Source organism: Oryctolagus cuniculus, chromosome 9 (genome assembly GCF_051225735.1).
Source record: "Oryctolagus cuniculus isolate XC-2025 breed Fujian yellow rabbit chromosome 9, ASM5122573v1, whole genome shotgun sequence".
Taxonomy (NCBI): domain Eukaryota; kingdom Metazoa; phylum Chordata; class Mammalia; order Lagomorpha; family Leporidae; genus Oryctolagus; species Oryctolagus cuniculus.
This window is the reverse complement of record NC_142875.1, coordinates 77026258-77047373: the sequence shown is the minus strand read 5'-3', so window position 1 is coordinate 77047373 and position 21116 is coordinate 77026258. Positions and strand designations below refer to the sequence as shown.

The following is a 21116-nucleotide window of genomic DNA, read 5'->3' as shown; positions in this document are numbered from 1 at the left end:
TAAATGCTCCATATATTCTTTTGAACACACCAAATATTATACAATAAATCAGTTAATTAAAATAAAAAGGAAACTTAGAGGACATGTAAACTATGGTTCTTATTGTTAAATTAACAATATTTCTTAGTAGACAGAAGTACAATAAAATCTTAACCTGCACTTAGAATAGCTTTAGAATAGCTATCAATGTTCCCTTAGTGGCTGAGTAGCAAGAGGTTCCAACCTGCCTACCTCCCCTCAAGACCTTCATCTTGCAGTCAGTTCCAACAGCACCTTTTAGTCTTAAGTCAGATTAACCAGTGAGATTCCTCTACTGTTCCATCAATCCTAAATCCTCAAATCTACGCTTTCTCCAGTGTTCCCAGGTCACCCCATTTCTGATGAGTCCCAATGCTTGGTACTGAAATATGCCAATTATCTTCTTACCGCAAGCAACACGTGATCTGGATATATATATATATATCCCATATTAAAACACAAGCTCCCGTGCGTGTCAGTACCCATCACAGGGTCTAATGCAGGAGTCTCCATCTCGGAGCTATTGACATTTGGGGCCCAATACTTGTGTTGGGGGGCGCAAGGACTGTGCATGTTAGGATGTTCAGCAGCGTCACTAGATGCCACCAGCACACACTCCATCACCCTATGACAACCAAAAATGTCCCCAGATTATCAAATATTCCTGTCACCCTCTGTTAAGAGAACCAAGTGGCTGAGTCTCTTAAATTGTGATTCTGCTCAGTGATCACAGGTCTTTTCAACTTGGATCATGTTTAAATAAAAAGGAAATGGAATTCCAGAGATACACCTGTTGAATGTGGATTTAAATATTCACCGAGAACTTGTTCTGCTTATTCTACTAATAGCTACACATAGATTAAATTTTGAATTCTAAGCATAGAAAACTTAGTGCTTTTTGTTTCTTAAATTAGCCTATGGAATGTTACCCAGTGCAGTTGTTTAGGCTGAACACAGCAGGATTTACATCACGGCTTCCATATTTAGATATTAATTCACCTTAAAGAAACAGCACTTGACTGGCCAGCTTGAAGCTTTGTAATTTAGGGTTATTTCAACCCACTTTAGCAAAAAGCAAACAGGTTCAGACATAAGTGCTTATACAGAAAGAGAATTGCTGTTTCTTATTAATTTTATGTTGACCAAAACAAAAAGTAATTCATAGTTACAAAACAGAGTTGAAATGATGTAATTTTACACTGACAACCATGAAAAGGAAATTAAAAATTAACTTCTCCCTCATTCTCTCACTGTACTCCAACCCACCTAGAGCTCAACCTGTTGAGTTTCACTTTCTAAATATCTTTCAAAAAATCTCTTCCATTTCCATTCCCTTGACCTTTCTCAGCCTTCCCAACTCTCTTCTACAAATGACCAGATGTCTCAAATATATATCAGATCCCACTGATAGGGACTCCAGGGGATAAGGAGAGGGGAGGGGAGGGGAGGGGAGGGGAGGGGAGGAGAGAGGAGAGGAGAGGAGAGGAGAGGAGAGGAGAGGAGAGGAGAGGAGAGGAGAGGAGAGGAGAGAGGAGTGGAGGGAGAAGAGAAGAGGGAAGGGGAGGGGAGGGGAGGGGGAAGAGGGGAGGGGAGGGGAGAGGTAGGAAAAATATAAATGCTATAGCTCTCCAGGAGCCCTGAGGGAGGGGGAGAAGGGAGAAACATATACAATTTAATCTTCAGATATTGTTGCATCTGCAGAACCACCTGGACCTGTCTGAGAACTTTCCTAACTTCCCTATGTAAAATGAGCTATACGTTAGGATGCTGTGATTGGCTGAACCACTCATATTCAGGCTCTGCTGACTCCCTGATTGGTTCCTGTGGCATACTTTATTAGCATACACCAATCAGGTGACCTTCTGTAGTAAAGGCATAAAAACCTTAGCCAGGCAGTCTTGAGCAGCAGCTCAGGGCAGCCCTCCAGGGCAGATAGACTCTTGGAAGGTGGGCAGTCCCTTCTAGCTGCTGGAGAGCTTTCTCTGCTGCTTTCAAGCTGTAGCCATTTTTAGACAAAGATCTTAGCGACTGAGACCACAGACTGCTCTGGCCATTATTCCTGCAACACAGGTACCAGCACTCCTGTAGTACCACCATTCTCATTTAAAAATGTATCGGAACCCCTGTGGCATGTTTGCAAATGCTAGGAGGTTTCCTCCCCTCCCCTCCCTTCTCTTCCTTGTAATTCATGCTCATTCAAGGAAAAAAAATCTTTAAAATTATTAGAAAGTTCTAAAAGGAAGGCACAAATAATCACTATTCATCCATCCAAAGAGTCACTCTTAACATTTGTGTGTATTTTTTTACCAATAAATATATATTTTAAAACAGGAATTTTTTATAGATATGTATCATATTCTGCCTATTTCAATGAATGACATACTGTAAGCATTCTTGTGTCATTATTTTATAGTTTTAAAGTTTTGTGGTTGTCAGTAATATCCAAAGTATAATTTTAATTCTAAGTTGTATTGTAACTTCACTTGCAGTGCTTTCTTGTGCTATAATTCGAAGAAAGCAGATTTTAGAGCATTCCATGTACAGATTTTAAAGTTGGTTTTTAAGTTTCAGAGTAATTACTCAAAAATCAACCTAGCCCCGCCCCCCCCAACAAAGTCCCCTAGAGGCATTTCCCTCTAGCCATAAATAAATCCTGAGGTCCTTTACCGGTCTCATTACACAGGCTCTACTGTAAGCTCTGTAAGCTATCATTCTCAGAAAAATTAAACCAGGATGGGCACTGTGGCTCAGCTAGTTAAGCTGCTGCTTGGGGCACCTGCACTGCACCTCAACTACACTGCAGTTCCAATCCAGCTTCCCGCTAACGTGGCCTGGGAGGCAGTAGAAGATGCCCCAAGTACTTGCATTCCTCACACTATGTGGATGGGGTCCCTGGCTCCTGGCTTCAGATAACCAAGGCTGTTGTGTGAATTTGGGGAGTGAACCACAAGATGAAAGCTACCACTTTGTCTTTCCCTCTCTCTGTCACTCTGTCTTTCAAATAAATATTTAAAAAAGTTAAAACTTTACAATTAAGGTTAAATCTCATCTGACCATCAGCCAGAATTCCCAAATTACACACATATACAAACAGTATTAGTTTGAATGTTAAAAAAAAAACTCAATTCTGCAACTTGCTTGAGGGTATTTGCTGATAGTATCACATAAACCTGCTTCACTGTTTCACAGTATTCTATAGTATGACAAAACCCTTGCAGCTTACACCTAGTCTACTATTCAAAAGCATGTGCCACACAGCAGCATCATTTGGGATGCCCATATGCCAGATCGGAGCACCAAGGTTCAAGACCCAGCTCCACTCCCAATTCTAGCTTCTTGTTAATGTGCACCCTGGGTGGCAGCAGGTGGTGGTTCAAATCGTCGGGTTCTCTTCATCCACAAGGGAGTTCCAGATTGAGTTCCTATCTGTCTCTTTTTCTGTTTCTCTCTCTTCTCTCTGCTTCATTTAGAATAATAATGAGTCTCCACAGTGTAAAAAATCCAAACTATATTCATGTATATCTGTTTGAAAACTGGCATCAATTGAAGGAATGTGGAATATCTGGACAGAAAATTCTAAAGTAAACGTTTTCCTAAATAATAAAAAAGAATAACGAAGAATATGACAGATAGATAGACCTGGAGCTCAGAGGCTGGGTCAGATTTGAAGGGAGTCCTAAGTTTATCAGCATGTAAGGGGAAAAGGAAACTATAATTTGAATGGGACTGCATAGAATTCAAAAACCAGAAGTAAAACAGAAATGTATTAAAATATTAAAACAGCCTTCAAAAGGACCCCTCACTTTACCCTTGCCCTTCTTGCCTATCTTAAACACAATAGACATGTTGGTCCTATTAAAACTTCCGTCAGGTCATGATTCTTCTTTTCTCAAAACCCTCCAATGATTTCCTTCACTCTAGGTAAAAGCCAGAGTCCTTTCAATGGCCTGCAAGGCCCTACACAACTTCTTCTCAACCCTGGTGGCACGGCAGAATGTCCCTACTTGAGTAGGCACCCTCCTGACATCCCTGATGTCTTTTCCTTCTACTCTCTCCTTGCTCTCCCTGCTCCTGTCACAAATGCCTCCTCACTTTCCTTTGAACACACCAGGCATGCAACCACCTCAGGGCACTGACTGTTTCCCAATGCTCTTCCTGTTGATTTACATGTAACTGTCACCCTCACTTCCTTCAGAATTTTACTCAAAATTCAAATACAAAAATTTGTATTTATTTAAAAGGCAGAGAAACAGAGATGGACGTAGATAAACAGAGACTTTCCATTCGTTGGTTCATTCCTTAAATGTCTGCAACAGCCAGTGCTGGGTCCTGACATCCTCTGTCAAAAGTCAACTGGCCAGGGGCTGCCATTGTCGCATAGCAGGTGCTGGCATCCCATATGGGTGCCGGTTCAAGTTCCAGCTGCTCCACTTCTGATCTAGCTCCCTGCTAATGTGCCTGTGAACGCAGTGGAAGCTGACCCATGTCCTTGGGACCCTGCACTCACATTAGAGACCCAGAAGAAGCTCCTGACTCCTGGCTTTGGATCAGCTAAGCTCTGGACATTGCAGCCATTTAGGGAATAAACCAGTGGATGGAAGACCTCTCTCTCTGTGTGTCTCTCCCTCTCTCTGTAATTCTGCCTTTCAAATAAATCAATGTCTTTTTTTAAAAAAGTGCCAACTGGCCATAAGTGTCTGATTTATTTCTATCTAGACTTTCAATTCCATTCCACTGATCTCCGTACCTATCCTTACGTAACACTACATCATTTTGTTTACTACAGATTTGTAAGTTTTGAAATTGGGAAATAGGAGTCTTCCAACTTCGCTCTTCTCTTTCAAGATTATGTTGTATTTTACTTTCTTTTATTGCTTATTGTCCATCTTTCCCTACTACAATGCAGGCTTAATTTGGATGTGAACTTCTGTCTATTTTATTCACTGCTGCAGTCCAGCACCTAGAATATGGCCTGGCAAATGTAGTATTTGTTGCATGATTGAATGGGCTCCTGAGAAGATAAACTGAGGAAAGGTGAGGGTAGGAGGATAGAGGGTGGGGGAGAGAACATCTGGTTTGAGCAACTCCTTTTGGAGATGGGATTGACAGGCCTTGGGCTCTAGCAACAGGTGATCCTTTCAGAATTGAATTTGCAGTGTGAGCCAACAGCTGCAGTTATTCTTATGTGCAAGTCAGTCTGGAGTAATTAAAATGTCCTAAAACCAAAAATCAGTAACTGTCACATCAAACACTTTATTTTTTTGCAAAAACAAAACATCAGATAAGGTAAAATAAAATAACAAAGAATTGCCCTCTCTGAATTGAGAGAGCATACAGCTTTTGCATCTTCTCTCAAGTCTTCATAGCTTTTACAGTATATAAATAATTCTTCTTGATAAGTTAATATAATTTTACAATCACATCAGAAACCATACTCTACAATGCAAAAGCACTATACTGACCTTTTAAAAAATTCTGAACACAATCCTAAATAAACACATTTATCACTTTCAGTCAAATTAAATAACTGGGCAGTGACATCAGCAAGTCTGAACACTATTATTGTTAGTGGGACAGAAGCCAGTGAAGAAAAAGCAGAGCTACAGGATCCATGTGATGTGGCTTAAGAAATCCATCAGCAATTATCTTTGCTTCCTATTACTTTCTTGTTCAATGTAAAATATTTAAACTGTACATAATGATGGAAGTATAAAGAGTACTAACACTGTTAATACTATATATTATGTAAACTGTCACTGAATAATTATATATTTATCTTAGATAACAGCAAATACTGCTGCCATGAGACTAAGCAATATATTGTCACTCCATAAATTAAGCCACAATGTCCCATCTGTTCCTAGGTTCCACTACAGCACACTTCTTGTTGGTTAATAAAGAAACTGTTGGGGCTGGTGCTGTGGCTGCAGTACCGGCATCCCATCTGGGCACCAGTTCGAGTCCTGGCTGCACCACTTCCAATTCAGCTCTCTGCTATTACCTGGGAAAGCAGTGGAAGAAGGCTCAAGTCCTTGGGCCCCTGCACCCGCGTGGGAGACCCAGAGGAAGTCCTGGGCTCCTGGCTTCAGATCGGCTCAGCTCCGGCCGTTGCGGCCACCTAGGGAGTGACCAGCACAGGAAGACCTCTCTCTCTCTCTCTCTGTAACTCTGACTTTCAAATAAATAAGTAAATCTTAAAAAAAAAAAAAAAAAAAAGGAAACTGTTAATCAGACAATACAAATATACCTCTTAACTTTTTCAAAATCAACAGTGTGTTATCAGCATACATTGACAGGGAATCTGACTTAGGGCGGGAGTTTCCTTTGCACCTCCTGTTCCTCCTGCCCTGATGATGATTTTAAAAAAATATGTAAAGTATATAAACTGCCACTAAAATTCCACAGCTCTGGGATTTGCCAGATGCCAATCGCTGTGCTCAAGCCTCAGGGAAAAATGTATAATTGTTCTATGCAACCATCCCACTTTAATTATGGTCCCAGACTCTTTATTCCCTGGACAGAGGTAGCATCTTGGAGACAGCTTTGCCTGGAGCGTGGTCTTCAATTGACTATTGGAAATTCATCACCTCATCTGCAAAACTCACTCCAAAAAAACAACACTGCTCTTCATCCATCGAACTTTGATCAGATATAAAAAAAATCTTTGTGATTTCCCCAAATGGACCTGGGTTCTGAGTCAGAACCTTGTACATATTTTTAGTTTTATTTTGGACTATAATTTATCTGTGCATATTGGTACTATAATACATTGTAAAGACAGTTTCTGCCTTATTCATCTCTGCAGCTTCAATCCTTTGCATAAAATAGGCATTCAGCAAATATGTATTATTACTTATGTTCAGGACTATGGTTCCCAGAGCTGGATAAAGAAGATGCTTAATAAATATTAATTAGTTAATAATAAATAGAATTCAAAAGGAGAGAATGTTTCAACATAGGAAGCAGTCCACACAGCAGACTCATAGAATGACAATCTCTTTAAGGAACAGTCTGACCTCAGAATCAGCCCTTAAGGCTTCCTGGTCTGGCTGAAAAGCCCATGAGAACACTTCAGTCAGGGAAGGCCAAAACACTGTGGTAAAAAATCTTCTACATGAAGGAAAGAAGTGGCCATCAAAGAAGGATGTACTTTTCTCTGAAGGGAGGATGTACTTTTCTCTGAGGACTTCCACTTTGCTTAGGCCTTGTCTAAATACTGATGGATTTTGTGGACTCAAAAGGCTTCCATAGCCTAGGCAGCTCATGTCAAGAGCCTTGGGTGGTCACTGACTTCATACATAAGAGTGTCAATTTGTTAAGTCAACAACAGAAGTCACTGTGCACTTACTTCCCATGCAGGACCTCTGTCCTTAATGAGTCGTACTATGAGAATTAACTGTAAAACTTGTTCTCAATTTTTTATATTTTGTGTGTGTGTGCATGCAAATTGTTGAAACCTCTATTTAGTATAGAGTTGGTCTTCTGTGTATAAAGTTAATTGAAAAGGAATCTAAATGGAGGATTGGACTGGCAAGGGGAGAGGGAGGAGGAGGAGGGGTAGGAGTATGGGTGGGAGGACGGGTATGGTGAGAATAACAACTATATTCCTAAAGTTGTACTTATGAAATTTGCATTCCTTAAAAAATAAATTTGAAAAATAGAAATAAATAAATAAATATTACTTACTGGCTTTTGCCTTCCTTTCCTTTACTCAGGATAATGTTTTCATCCTTTTATCATCATTTTGTTGTTAGAACTCAGCTCAGCCACTTATTGCACTTGACTGTGGTTCCCAGGGAGGTGGAGGGGGTGACTTTGCCTACTGAGGGACATTTGACAATGTCTGGACATGTTTTTGATTGTTGTGTTTAGGGAGGGAGATGCCACTGGAATCTCAGGTCGAGGCCAAGGATTCTGTTAAACATTCATCAACAGAGAGGACAGAGAATTATCTGGCTCCAAGTAGCTACAGAGCTGAGTTAGGGAAATCTGCTTCTAGACTTTCCTTCCTTGAAATCCACTCCTGGTTGTTCTACTTTATGCCTATTCTTTTCATGTTCTGATCAGTCTTCCTAAAAGTCTTCACATTCTTACACTGTCCAGAAATCTTACACTTCTTTTGAATAGCTCCATTTTTTTTTTAGTTAGAAGTACTGTCCTTAGGGTGGGTATTTGGCACAGGACTCAAGAAACCACTTGAGACGCCAGCATACCCCATCAGAGAACCTGAATTCAGGTCCCTGCTCTGCTCCCTGTTTCAGCTTCCTGGTAATGCACATCTTGCTAGACAGCAGATGGTAGCAGCAGAGGGTAGCTCAAGTCCCTGCCACCTGCACGGGAGTCCTGGATTTGAGCTCCCAGCTTCTAGCTCCTTGCTTCTGCCTGGCCCAGCCTGGACAGTATCCGGCATTTGGAGAGTGAACCAGAAGATGACATATCTCTTCCTGTTTCTCAGTCTTTCTCTGCCTTCCAAATAATAAACAAATAAACATTTAAGAAAGAATTACTGTTAGATTTTCCAAAGCACCAATCATTATATCAATATGTCAAAATCAGAACTTGGATCAGGTTTTAAGAGTCCCTACTTCTAATATGCCTGTTTTAAAGTTCTGTTAACACAAATGAAACCAAAGAGAAAACTCTTTTATTTTTTCTTTTTTCTTTTTCTTTTTTGACAGGCAGAATGGATAGTGAGAGAGAGACAGAGAGAAAGGTCTTCCTTTTGCCGTTGGTTCACCCTTCAATGGCCACCACAGCTGGCGCGCTGATCCGAAGCCAGGAGCCAGGTGCTTCTCCTGGTCTCCCATGGGGTGCAGGGCCCAAGCACTTGGGCCATCCTCCACTGCACTCCCGGGCCATAGCAGAGAGCTGGCCTGGAAGAGGGGCAACCGGGAAAGAATCCAGAGCCCCGACCAGGACTAGAACCCAGTGTGCCGGCGCCGCTAGATGGAGGATTAGCCTATTGAGCCGTGGCGCCGGCCAAAACAACTCTTTTAACTCAAATGAAACCAAGGAGTAAAAAAGCAGACTCTGGAGGATGTTAGCTAATGTTTGTTCAAATGTTTATTTGATACAAATCTCACAAAGGACACAGACCTTCTAATGTGATTTGAAGAATAAATGCTGTGTCACTGAATGAGACATCACATACTCGACTCCCTCTGCCAAAATTAGAGATGGAATCAGTCTAAATGGGCATCCAATGAATGGATGAACAAACTGTGGTATAGACATACAATGGAATATTATTCAGTCATAAAAAGGAAAGAAAATTTACACATATCACAACATGGATAAACCTTGAACACATTATGCTCAGGGAAATTAGCCAGACACAAAAGGCCCAATAATGTACGATTCCATGTATATGATATTTCTAGAAGAGGGAAATTCGAACATACAAGAAGAGGAATGGTGGTTACCAGAGGCTGGGGAAGGGGAAAGCGGGGGAGAGGGGACTGCTGTTCAGTGGCAGAGTCTCATTATGGGAAGACAAAGAAGCTCTGGATAGTGGTAGTGGCTGTACAACATGAACATGATTGATGCCACTGACTGGACTCTCAAAAGTTGCACATTTTATGTATACTTCTAGCACAATAAAGATTCCATTCCAAATGTAGTAAATTGCTTTAGCACCACTTGCGGTCTTTCCCTCTGTAAAATGAAAATAGTAACTTCTACCTTTGGAACAGACGTTCTGAGAGGATATGTGTGAATACGGTATGAAAATTGCAAACTAATATGATGATATTTTTCATTGTGAATGAGTGGCTTTATACTTGTTTTTCCTTCTACATCCTTCATTTCTGGGAGTAGAAAACTACCAAAATAGTGATCACCTCAAAAACAGACTAGGAACAAAGAAGCAAATAAAAAGATAAAACTTTCCTATCCAGAAAACAGTATGTCAATCATCTCAACATCTTGGCATCACATAATTAAAATTATATCATTTTCTTTCTAGTCAGCATTAACTGCTATTACTCTTTCAGAGTTATAGATAGAAATGTCTAAGCCCATAATATACAATTCCAGGATCGGGAGGGAGGGAGAAGGCGAAAAGATAAATGGATCTGGACGCTTAGGAGTAATTTTGATTATCCAGCAACTTCACCTGCATAAAACATAATCGAGAAGAAGCACCAAGCAAAAATGAGTTCTCCCTGTCAAGACAGATGTTAGCAAGCTTGAATGAAAAGATCACGCAGCACCAATTGTAATTATTTTGGACTCAATTTAAACAAGCGCATTCATATGATTTTCAAGCTTACTGCAAATCAGAGCAGCAAGCTTCAAGAGAAAAGAAGAGTTGCTATTAGCAGGTGCAATGACAGCAAAGTGAAGGTAAAGCGGGGGCTTGGCCACTCCAGAAACCCTGGAGCCACCCTTGGCTCAGAACCATCTCAAGGAAGTGTCAAACTTTCCTTTTCCTCAAGCCTTCATTCCCAAATGCTGCTGATGTACCCCGGCTCATGTTTCTTAGACATGTGCCATCCCAGACATCCTCCAAAGAGACTGTCAGGCCTCAGGCCACTGTCTCCTACTGTGCCTCCCCTCTCCAGCCTGTCCCCCAGAAACATCCTCCCATCCGAGCCTTCATCACTCCACACTCCTCCTGCGTGATGTCTTGCTGTGAGTTGGGATAAAAATTTTTCACTATGAGGATGTATTTATAAACTTTACATGTTGAAACGCACGGTAAATATGATGGGGGTGGGGGGAGTGCGCGAGTATCAACTTTAACAACCTGGTCTCCCCAGACTACATTTTCAGCCTCGTGCCTTGTAGCTCTCTTCGTCCTTAACTCTCTGGTCCTCTGCCCAGCAGGCCCCTGGGCAGCCAGGTCCTTCTCCTCCTTTGGGACAGAGCTGTCCCAGGCAGCCTTGGTGATCCACTCTCCTGTGCCCCTGTGGGCTTCCACAGCACCTCGCGTACACCTTCACAACACCACTTCTCACCTCGGACTCCTCACACTTGTTTATTCCCGAGATGCTGAGCTTCTTCCAGAGTCCAGAGTCCACGCCACATTACGGTCTGTACCACCCAGCATCAGTCTGGCATGCAGGAAGCCATCAATAAATGTTGAGCAAATGAAGGTAAAATTCAGCTTTGTGAATAACATAAACTATTGTATGAGCAGGCATCAAAAAGTTTGTAAAAAATGCTCATTATCTTTTATTTTATTTTTTCCCATAAACTTGTTTAAGCCCTCTCACATTATTAAGCCCTATGTAATTACTCAAACTTCTGGCCCAAAGCCCACTGCTTTGCTAATGTAATACAATAAATTCCTTTTAAAGGCAGAATTATATAATGCATTCTCTACTTCCTGAGCATTTAATAATCTATCTATTTAAAAGGGACATTATATAGAACACCAACCTGTATGTGAATACCTGCAGAGTTTTAAATGGCTATAAATAACATTTTTAATGGTTTTTAAAATGTTGTATGGGCAATTTTGAAAGTTTTATAGATGTGTGTGTGGAGGGAGGTGGAGTTTCCTGGCCAAAGGCTGTCTGAGGGTGATGTTTACAAACTGAAGGAGAAGGATTACTAATCAGCACAGTTATGGATTGTGGTTTGGGGAGGCTCAGGTTTTTAATTGCCAAAGACACCCAGGAGGAAGTGGACATGGTGTGGCAACTGCTATCTCACCTGCTCTGCCACGGGTGACTACGGCCATGCAGAAGCACACATACCTCACTTTAGTGTGTCCCCAATCTCCTCCAAATACCCTTTGATTACAAGCTCTGTTCAAAGCATTACAAAGTTATCTTTTGATCATAGGTTAAAACTGACTAGCTCTTCTTTGCTTACAGATTAAAATAATAATTTCTTATCCCTCCTTCACCTTTTCCTTCAAAACCCTAACCTATTTAGGGAAGAGAAAGGGGGATGGTTGAAGGAAGAAATGAAATTTCTTGAGTGTTAATAGACCAGACACTATGCTAGGGGCTGAGTGATTCAGGATGGCCCCTTCCCTCTGCAACATTACAGTCTAGGGGATGGGACAGAGATCTAAAGATAGTATTGCCGGATAGGTGGTAGGTGTACTATTACCAATGTCATTAGCAGGGCTCTCCCAAGTGGTATGGGAGCACCTCCGGGCAGTGAGAAGGGCAGGGGGAGCCTACTGTAGGAGGGGCCATGAAAACCTACTGTTGTACTAGTTGCAGGCTACAGGGAAAAACAGAGAAGACTTGTTTGAAGGCCCAGTTAGCAGTTGCAATCCTGTCACCCAGGGATGTCTGCAGCATGCTTAAGCTCTTACCAGTACTCTCTGCAACAAATCTCTGTACCTGCATGCCCTCTATTTTACCTCTATTCCTATCTCCAAACCTCAATGGGCTCATCCTCATCATTATGCTTGTCAACTGTGCTTCAAAATTCATACACAGTGAAAACAGCATTTTAACTAGCAAAAACACAGAGAAATAAATCCAAGTAGCTTACTGTGGGGGAAGATCTTAATATTGAGACAACATTTCCATATTTAATAGCTATTCTCTTACTAAGCTATGAAATCCCAAAGCTCAGGATTTTATTATTGCTTTGTTAGTTTATCTTATGTGTTGTCCCCACGGCATGTTTTGAGGCCTTTGAAGCAGTATAGATACAGCTGGCATAAAGAAAATAACAGTTGAGTGAACAACCTATGGAAGTACCATAAATGTACAAGTCCCACATTCTAGAGCAATTGCTACATCCACAACATCCTAACAGTATAAAACCCTGTAATATAATCAACACACTGCTTTTAAAATACAACAAAAGTGTATTTAAATATTTCACAGTAAATTTAGATAAGACAACAACAAAAAGCAAAGAGGGTGTCATTCCTTTGAAACAACACCTAGCCACTGATTTGCCATGGTCTGCAAACACAACCAGCATCTAATGACTGCTTTGTGTAAATGCATCCTTAGTCAACAAGCTCCAAGGGAAGCATTTATTTCACTAAGGTTTGCATTTGACAGGCATCTGATCTAACTTTGTTACTAAATATGAAATTCTAAGATCACTAGGAAGTAAAGAAAGAATGATATAAATCCTTCAACAAGAGAAAGAAACCCACATCAGACCTAAAATCTTTTTAGCTTAATGCATATTCTTTAAAAAAAAAAAAAAAGGAAGGGGAGGGGAGGGGAGGGGAGAGAAAAAGTAGGAGGGGGAGGGAAAAAGAATATCTTCCAGCAGCTAGTTCACTCCCTAAGTGCCTGCAAGAGACAGGGCTTGGCCAGGCTGAAGTCAGGAGCCGGGAACTCAGTCCTGATCTCCCACTTAGTGGCAGAGGCTCAATTATCTGAACCATCATCTGCTGCCTCCCAGGGCATGCGTTGGTAGGAAGCTGGAAGCAGAGGAGCTAGGACTAAAACCAGGCACTGTGATAAGGGATGCGGGCATCCCACGTGGGATCTAATCACTTCGCCAAACACCTGCCCCAGCTTTCACACATATTTTGTCCTCCACGATCATTTCCACCATTGTGGCTTCTAATAATAATAATAATCATGCATATCACTAATCATTGGTGGCCCCAATTTATGAACCACCATGCTCAATATTATATGGCCATTTGGAAACTGGAATTCATTTTCCTGTAGAAATACCATGAGTGCTGATGCACCTTCCTGGTAGGCCTTCTAGGACTTGCTTAACTCCCAAGGCAATGGCCTTTAATACTGCTACTCTAAGCCAAATACATGACAACTACATCTGCCAACTTGCTTTCTGCAACACCTTCCTCCCTACACTTGAACATCCACAAGTGCAATCAGACTCAAGTTATAGAATTCCCTACTCCCCTTTTCCTCCTCCCAAACTCCAATTCTCTCTCTTTTTTCAGAGAAAAAAAAAAGAAAAGGAATTTGTGGATTTATAACATAGTATGAGTGACAAGAGAAATAAAATATTCTACCACAAGGTGGAAGACAAATGAAACCTCTGATTTATCGTTATTTTCTGAAATGTGGTACTGCCCAACCAGTTAAATTTAGATATAAGAATTCAGAAGTGATGTCTGGCACTTGAATTGAACACTACCATCCATCAAACTCTCTGTAAACCTGCTCTACGTCTCCCATAGCCCATGAGGATTTAAGACAAAATCCTTCAAGAGCTATATTAACCATTTCATAATTACAACATTTTGTAAACACAAAACAAACCTACCCACCCACATCCACACTCAACTACTCAAAAACTAATCTGTATTTGACAAGCTTCCAAGCAGTTTAACAGATTTAAGATGAAAAATATTAGGTTGTATGGAAGAAGATATTAGGGTTTGAAGGCAAGAGGCCCAATCTATCCAGGGATGCACTTCTGGAATCAGAAAGGGTGCCACTACTGCCTAGGCCTCTCTAGGCTGTCAATCAATCTTAGAATACCCAATGGAGCAGCACATCTGGGTGGCCCCAAGAGCACATGTGCACCTTCCAGGCTCTTTTGTCCAATGGGAGAAGACTGGGAACTGGAGATCTGCAGTGAATGGTCAACCCGGGTAATCCCAGCGTTTACAACCCAAAGACTGATTTTCAAATCCACAGCAGGAAGCAAATTTCATGATGCCGGAATATTACATTTCAAAAAAGAAGCAAAGGAAATAATGACACAGTTAATATTAAATTTCCCAAAGAGGAGATCCATATAAAAGTAATCCCTACCAAGGATATCAGCTGAATATCCAGAGAGAGGAGGGGAATAATGTTTTGATATTTAGTATTTTAAAAAATGAAAAGAAAATAGACATTGTCATTACAGGAAAAGTCAGAACTATGTAGGTTTCATTTACACTTACTTTGTGGGTTAATTTTTTTTCTTTGAATTAAATATGGACTGGAGAATGAGAGGAGTGAACCATAAACTTCAGTGTTTATGACTTCTAAAGTACTACAGCCCTGTGCAAACAAATTTACAATCTAATTCTTAATATTTATGTATGAGGGTACTTCAAAAAAGTTCATGGAAACTTAGAGATGTTTTGGTGCAAAAATCTAAAATCCATGCAGAGTTTTTCATAATATGAATCTTCCATAAACTTTGGAAGAGCCCTCATATTTTTGCACCAAAATAAACTTATTCTTTAATTCCATTTTCTATAGCTTTTTGAAGTACCTCATATTTCATATTATTTTTAAAATACTATTATTTTTTAATTTATTTGAAAGGCAGAGCGACTGACAGTAAATACAGAGAGAGAGAATGGAGAGAAAGATCTTCCCTCCGCAGGTTCACTCTCCAAATGCCCACAACAGCCAGAGCTGGACCAGGAGGAAGCCCGAAGTCCAGAACTCAATCCAGTCTCCCATGTGGGTGGCAGGGATACAGTATTTGAGGCATCACCTGCTGCCTTCTAGAGTATGCACTCACAGGAAGCTGGATAAGAAGCTGAGTGGGGACTCGAACCAGGCACTCTGATACGGGATGCAGATGTCCCAAGCACATTAACTGCTGCTGCATCACAATGCCTGCCCCTAGTACTTCATTCTAATTTCTGAATATAAATGGGATTCTTGAAAAATTGGTTTTGTGTTGACTAGAGCTTCCCAAAAAAAACTGTACAAGTGAATGTATTACACAGTTACGATATTTACACAAACTCTATTTTGTGCATTCCTGTGTTAACTCTATTAACGCTGAATCATTAAACAGGATGTCTTTTTGGATGGGATTTAGTATTGTTTGGTAATGTAACAAGCCAGGCGCGGAAGGGAGACTCAGCTCTCTGACAAGGCTGCTACCAGGGCCCTATTATATCCAACCTGAACAAAGCAGAAGCTCATCGCAGGAGCCGTCTGCTTGTCCATTTATGAGCAGACTTTGAAACTAATACACCAAAACACCAGCGATTTTTATGCGGCTACTGGTGGGAGGGGGGAGCGAGCATATCGTGTTAGCAATTTTCTGTAGAATCACATTAGAGTTTCATTGTGGTAGCCATATCACATTAAAATCTGTTTCGTTGCTAAATGGCTTCCATTGTGTATTTAGTGAATCTGATATGGAAAATTGCTAATGCAATAAGAGTATCACGAAGCTCTCTAACTGTAATGCTCAGCCACAATATCCAGGAGAAGGCTCACCTTGGAGGGAGGTGACTTCAGGGCTCCCTCTCATGGCCTCTTAACAAGTCCTCAGCCCAAGTTCAACAGCAGCTGCTTTAAAAATGTACCTTGAAGACTTGTTCTATGGGTGAAATGCTTTTATAGATTTTACTGCAGATGAGATGAGGGGTTCAGTGAAAACATGTGCCTCTTAATTAGTATTTATTGACTGAGTACTTTGATGGGCGCTGTGATCAGCACTATGGGAATGAAAAAGGTAGATGAAACATGGCCCTGCCTGCACAGACCTTGTAAGCATCCTTTTCAGGAAAGAAATACATGAGTATCTGAGTAACTTAATGCAAGATAAGGCATGACAAGAGTAGAAACGCAGAGCCCCAGGAGCTCCAAGGAGGACCAGGACTGCGACCAGGGTCATCACAGCCAAGTCCATGAAGGCAGCACCTGAACACGACACACAAAAAGAAGAAGTGCCTGATGGGGTTTAGGGATCTGGTGGGGAGTGAGGACTCAGGGGAAGGCATTCTAGGCAGGTGTGAGCACAGGTGTACAAGGGAGAAAGCCTGTGCAAGCAGGGAAATTGTAATTCACTCTTCTGAGTGCTGCATACACTAGGGAAGGGCAGGGAGCATGAGCCTGGAAGGGTCAAACTGAGGCAGACACTAGAGGAGAAAGTGAGGCAGACACTCAAGGAGAAAGTGAGGTAGTATTCATGGGGTGCAGCACAGTTCCCGGATGGGAAGTGTCAGGATGCAGACTACCTAGCAAGATGAATGGCTTTCTTGGGGATGATGACTTCTAATGCTAACAAAGGTCTTGGAATCTTAATAACTTTAGTTGACACATTTTTCTTAAGAGACATCGTGTACAAGAATATTTACTTTAAAAGGTTAGTTTACTGAGTTCAGTGATGCCGGCATCCTCTGTGGTTTCCAGTTCAGGTCCCAATTGCTCCACTTTCAGTCCAGCTCTCTGCTAATGTACTGGGGGAAGCAGCAGGAGATGGTCCAAACACACAGGCCCCTCCACCCATGTGGGAGACATGGAGGAAGCCAGGCTTCCACTCGGCTTAGCCCTAGCCATCTGGGGAGTAAACCAGTGGATGGAAGATCTCTCTTTTTCTCTAACTCTGCCTTTCAAATAAATTAATCTCTTTTTTTTAAAAAAAGTGTATTGCCAGTGGATATTTGTTTACTTTTTGTTCCGCCATACTCAAACATGGATATTCACTAGGATAACACAAAACATCACTAAAGCACTCATATTATTATAAGAATAAGTACTTATGACTTCACTGTTTGCATTTTTTCGCCATAGAGTAGGTTTTCAACTGAGCAGCAACAGTAACCAAGGAAATATAAGCTCAACAGCCTAGAATTGCAACTATTTGAGAAGAGTCATACTTTGAATGTACTGCTATATTTACTGTTTTATTCTGGACACTATCCTGTTTCTGAATTCCTCTCTAATGTTCAAAACAATAAACAGAAAGTCTGCCCGAAGGAAGCTTCACTGAGAATTTAATGCAATGTTTTGCAAATGCAAAAAGGCCCACTTATTTGTCATAACCTTTACCTTCTGTTAAATCAAAGCACAGCCAGTAGAAAAGTGTTATTTCCAACATGTTAAAGCAGACTCTGATGAAACTGCTGCTTTGTTTATTATAGAGGGAATGTCAGATATAAACTAGTTTGCTACATTAATGTTTTGGTGACCACTTACAAAACACTATCTCTTCATTTTGACAAAGCTTATTGCACTCTGGTGAGTCACAATTAAATTATTTGCAAAACTGAAATTGGATATTTTCATCTTTGTGAAATAGTTTCCTGGCTAATTATTTCCCTTCCAACTGGCCACAAGATTAAAAAAGATAAACAAATTTACTATTTATTACTTACAGATATCTTTACTAACATTTCATAAAAAATTTTGTCATCTCAAGACTTGGACAATCACAGATGCAGGTACGGGTGATATCTATGAATATTTTCTGATTATTCATTAACAGTGGATGTTTAAGAAGAAGGTTTTAACAACGAAAAAGTCGAACAGCTCATGGTGACTTTAAAAGGCAGATGACAAAGACGTGACAACTGTAAAGTACTTAGGGACTTAATCTTCTGTTGTTTATGCTTTGATTTTTAGTAAACACAGGATTTGCTCTGTTCAAGAATATGCTGGCATTCTCTTAAGCATAGCTTGAAACCACAGAGCTCAAGCATAAAACAACTCTGCAAAGACAGCCAGCGAAGCATAAAAATGGGAGTTGGTTGTGTCAGAATAGATTATGGGGCTGAAAGCTGTCGGCTTAAAGACGGTTGTATTTCCACCAGCAAAGGTGATTATTACCATTAAAAGATATTTTTCTGATATTTTATTTGAAACTTGTCATCCTATTGTACTTAAAAATGCTCCTTATTTACATAAACGATCACATCATTTTCTTATCTGCAGTGTCCTTGGATAACCACAAACTTGAAATGGGTCCAAAGTTACGTTCATGGTTTCCAACCAGCATAGGGAAACTCATTTACTGAATCCTTGTCTATTTGGAGTTGAGAATGTGCTTGGGTTTTAAATATAGTCCACTATTTTTAAAATGCAAACATCTAGCGGCATTCCCTCATTCAGGATAGGAATCCTAAGGCAGGAGATACGCCTGCACTATTCACACTTCACTCCTGCAGATGGATGTACAAATGCCCCCACGGAGTCACTGCCTAGGAGGCAGCGTTTGCTATTAAATGCCTTATGACTTTACAGTTATCCTAAAGATCACCCAGAAAGCCTCTGCGATGGTACTTGTTACAACTACGGCCACGAAAAGGAGTCCACGGGTCTCGTGGACTACGGGCTGCAGAACTGGCGGTTTTATTCCAAAACTAGAGCTACAGTATTCGGGAGTACCAATCCCAGCCCAGAAATAAGTCAATGGAGTATTTCCAAACTATCATTTCACATTTCCACGGTCAGGGGTGGGAGGAGGAAGGGCTCGTAACGGGAAGACTTGTCGGCGATCAGCCATCCATAAAAATGTTCTTCCCATCACAAAGCTGGCGTCAGCTCGTCTCCTGCATCTGTTCCCCACCTCGCCCCCTCCCCTCCGCGCGGAGCTGGCACTGAACGGCAGGCGCAGGCGAAGGCAAACATCCCGGCTCTGAGCGCAAACCCAGCGCTACCCAGGGCGGCTCCAACAGCACCCCTTACTTGGGTTTGCCCTTTCGCGTGCCCCAAAGGTGAGCAGAATCCAAAGCCTGAGAAAGTAAGGCCACCGGGGCCAGCTGGGCCCTGCCAATTGTTCGAGCGGTCCCCCAGAGTCACAGTTCCAACCCCATCACCGCCCTAGGCTAATCTGCTGACCCCGCTCTCCAGCCCCAGCAAACGGGCACTCGGCTCCGAGTCTGGGGCTCCGCGGCGCGGCTCCTCCACACTCAGCCCCCCGCGCGGTGCACACGCCGGGCGCGGACGGCGAGCGCGCATCCCCATCCGCGCCTTGGGGCCACGGCCTCTTCCCCGTCCCGGTCCCCAGCCCAGCAGCCGCCCCAGCCGCGGAACAAGCATCGCCGGACAGGTCCCAGGTTCCCGCGGTTAGGGTAGCAGCAGCGCGACTCGGGCGATCGGCATGGCCACATGCTCCGGGCGGTACCCTCCGGCCCTCGCCCACCCCACGCCACCCCAACTCAATGACTCCCCCGAGAAATGCAGGCAGGAAGGAGACTAAGAGCCAAGCCACACGCCAGGGGACCTCAAGGACTTCCCTTACGCAAGAAAAACTTAGCCCTCCTCGCGCGCACACATCCCGCTCGCATACACCCAGCGCGCGGCTGGGGAGGGCATCTCTTACCTGTGCCCGCGGTGCCACGCATCCCTCCCCCCGCCCCGGGTCTGGCTGTCCCCCGCCCCCGCCGGGGTCCCCCGGCCGCCCGTCCGAGCGCCGCGCACTCACTGGCTGGCTGCGCGCGCCCGGTGGCTGCAGGGCCCGGAGGCGGCGGGGACCGAGACAGCGGCTGCGGCGGCGGCGGCGGCGGCGGCGGCCCCAGCCGGCGTCAGTCAGACTGGAGCCGCGAAGCCTCATCGCCCGTATTAGTGCGCCGACCTGGAAAGCGGCCAGCCAGCCCTGCTCGCCGCCCGCCCCCGCCCGCCGCCGCGCGCGCCGGCGGCTCCGGGAGCAGGCGAGGAGGGGGCGGCGTGGCCCGCGGAGCGGGGCGGGAGCGCAGCGGGCCCCACGGCCACGTGCACGGAAGCCGGCGGCGGCGGGGGTGGGAAGTGTCTCGCAGCCTCCCGGAGCGCCGTGACCCTCGGCCCCAGGCTGGCCTTGGGGTCTTCCTCTGCAACCCGCCCCTCCACCCCGAGTTCGCCTCCCGCCCCGACGGAGGGAAGCGAGGAGCGCAGTGGGGGCGCTCCGCTGCTCCGGTCACCCCTGCAGACCAAAGACTTCGCGCCTCCGTTTGAGTGGAGGTGAAATGAGCATTGCTCCCAGAACCGGAGCGTTGGTACCAGAAAACCAACAAATCAGTCTGAAGCCCCTCTTCCCCGCCGCGAGGCCTGGGCCCTGCTGGTTCCTGGGACTTGGCATTTGTTCCTTATTTGCTTTTCGGAGTAAAAAGGGACGCTTGACACCCTTTGCTAGTGCCAGAGCAGCTAGCGCAGGCAGAAGAAAATCCAGTCACTCTGAGTGGTGAGTAGTGGTTAGAACTAGTCATATAATTATGTGGATTGTAATTTCCTTAGCCCTATTTATTGGCCTAACAACTTGGCATATAATGCATCATATTATCTAATCTAATAAAGATACAACCTTATGGGCACACAGTGATGTTAATGTACAACTTTCTTGGCTCAACCTGGCTGCCCCCCTAGGTAGGTAATCTAACCTTGACGTCACTGAGGACTCCAAGAACCCACTCAGTAATGCCAGTTAGAAAATGCCACCGGTGTACTACTGGTGACCTTTGGTTCCCCAGCAAGCCTTCGCTTTTCCTAGAAAAGGTGTTTGCTGCAGGGGTGAGGGTTGAATAAAAGCAG

General features: G+C 43.2%; 1 protein-coding gene across 5 annotated transcripts in view; it reads right to left on the bottom strand.

Annotated features, from left to right (window-relative positions):
- SMAD9 (SMAD family member 9) overlaps positions 1–20299 on the bottom strand; it is a 72361-nt gene extending 52062 nt beyond the window's left edge. For 2 of the 5 annotated variants that reach the window (XM_051831792.3, XM_051831793.3), the window contains exon 1: positions 19936–20286. The gene's annotated coding sequence lies outside the window, so the exon portion shown is untranslated. Of the gene's footprint in view, positions 1–19935 lie in introns of all 5 variants that reach the window. The other 3 variants (XR_016212922.1, XM_017350172.4, XM_089303683.1) reach the window with 3 other exon arrangements.
- Positions 20300–21116: the final 817 nt, after the last annotated feature.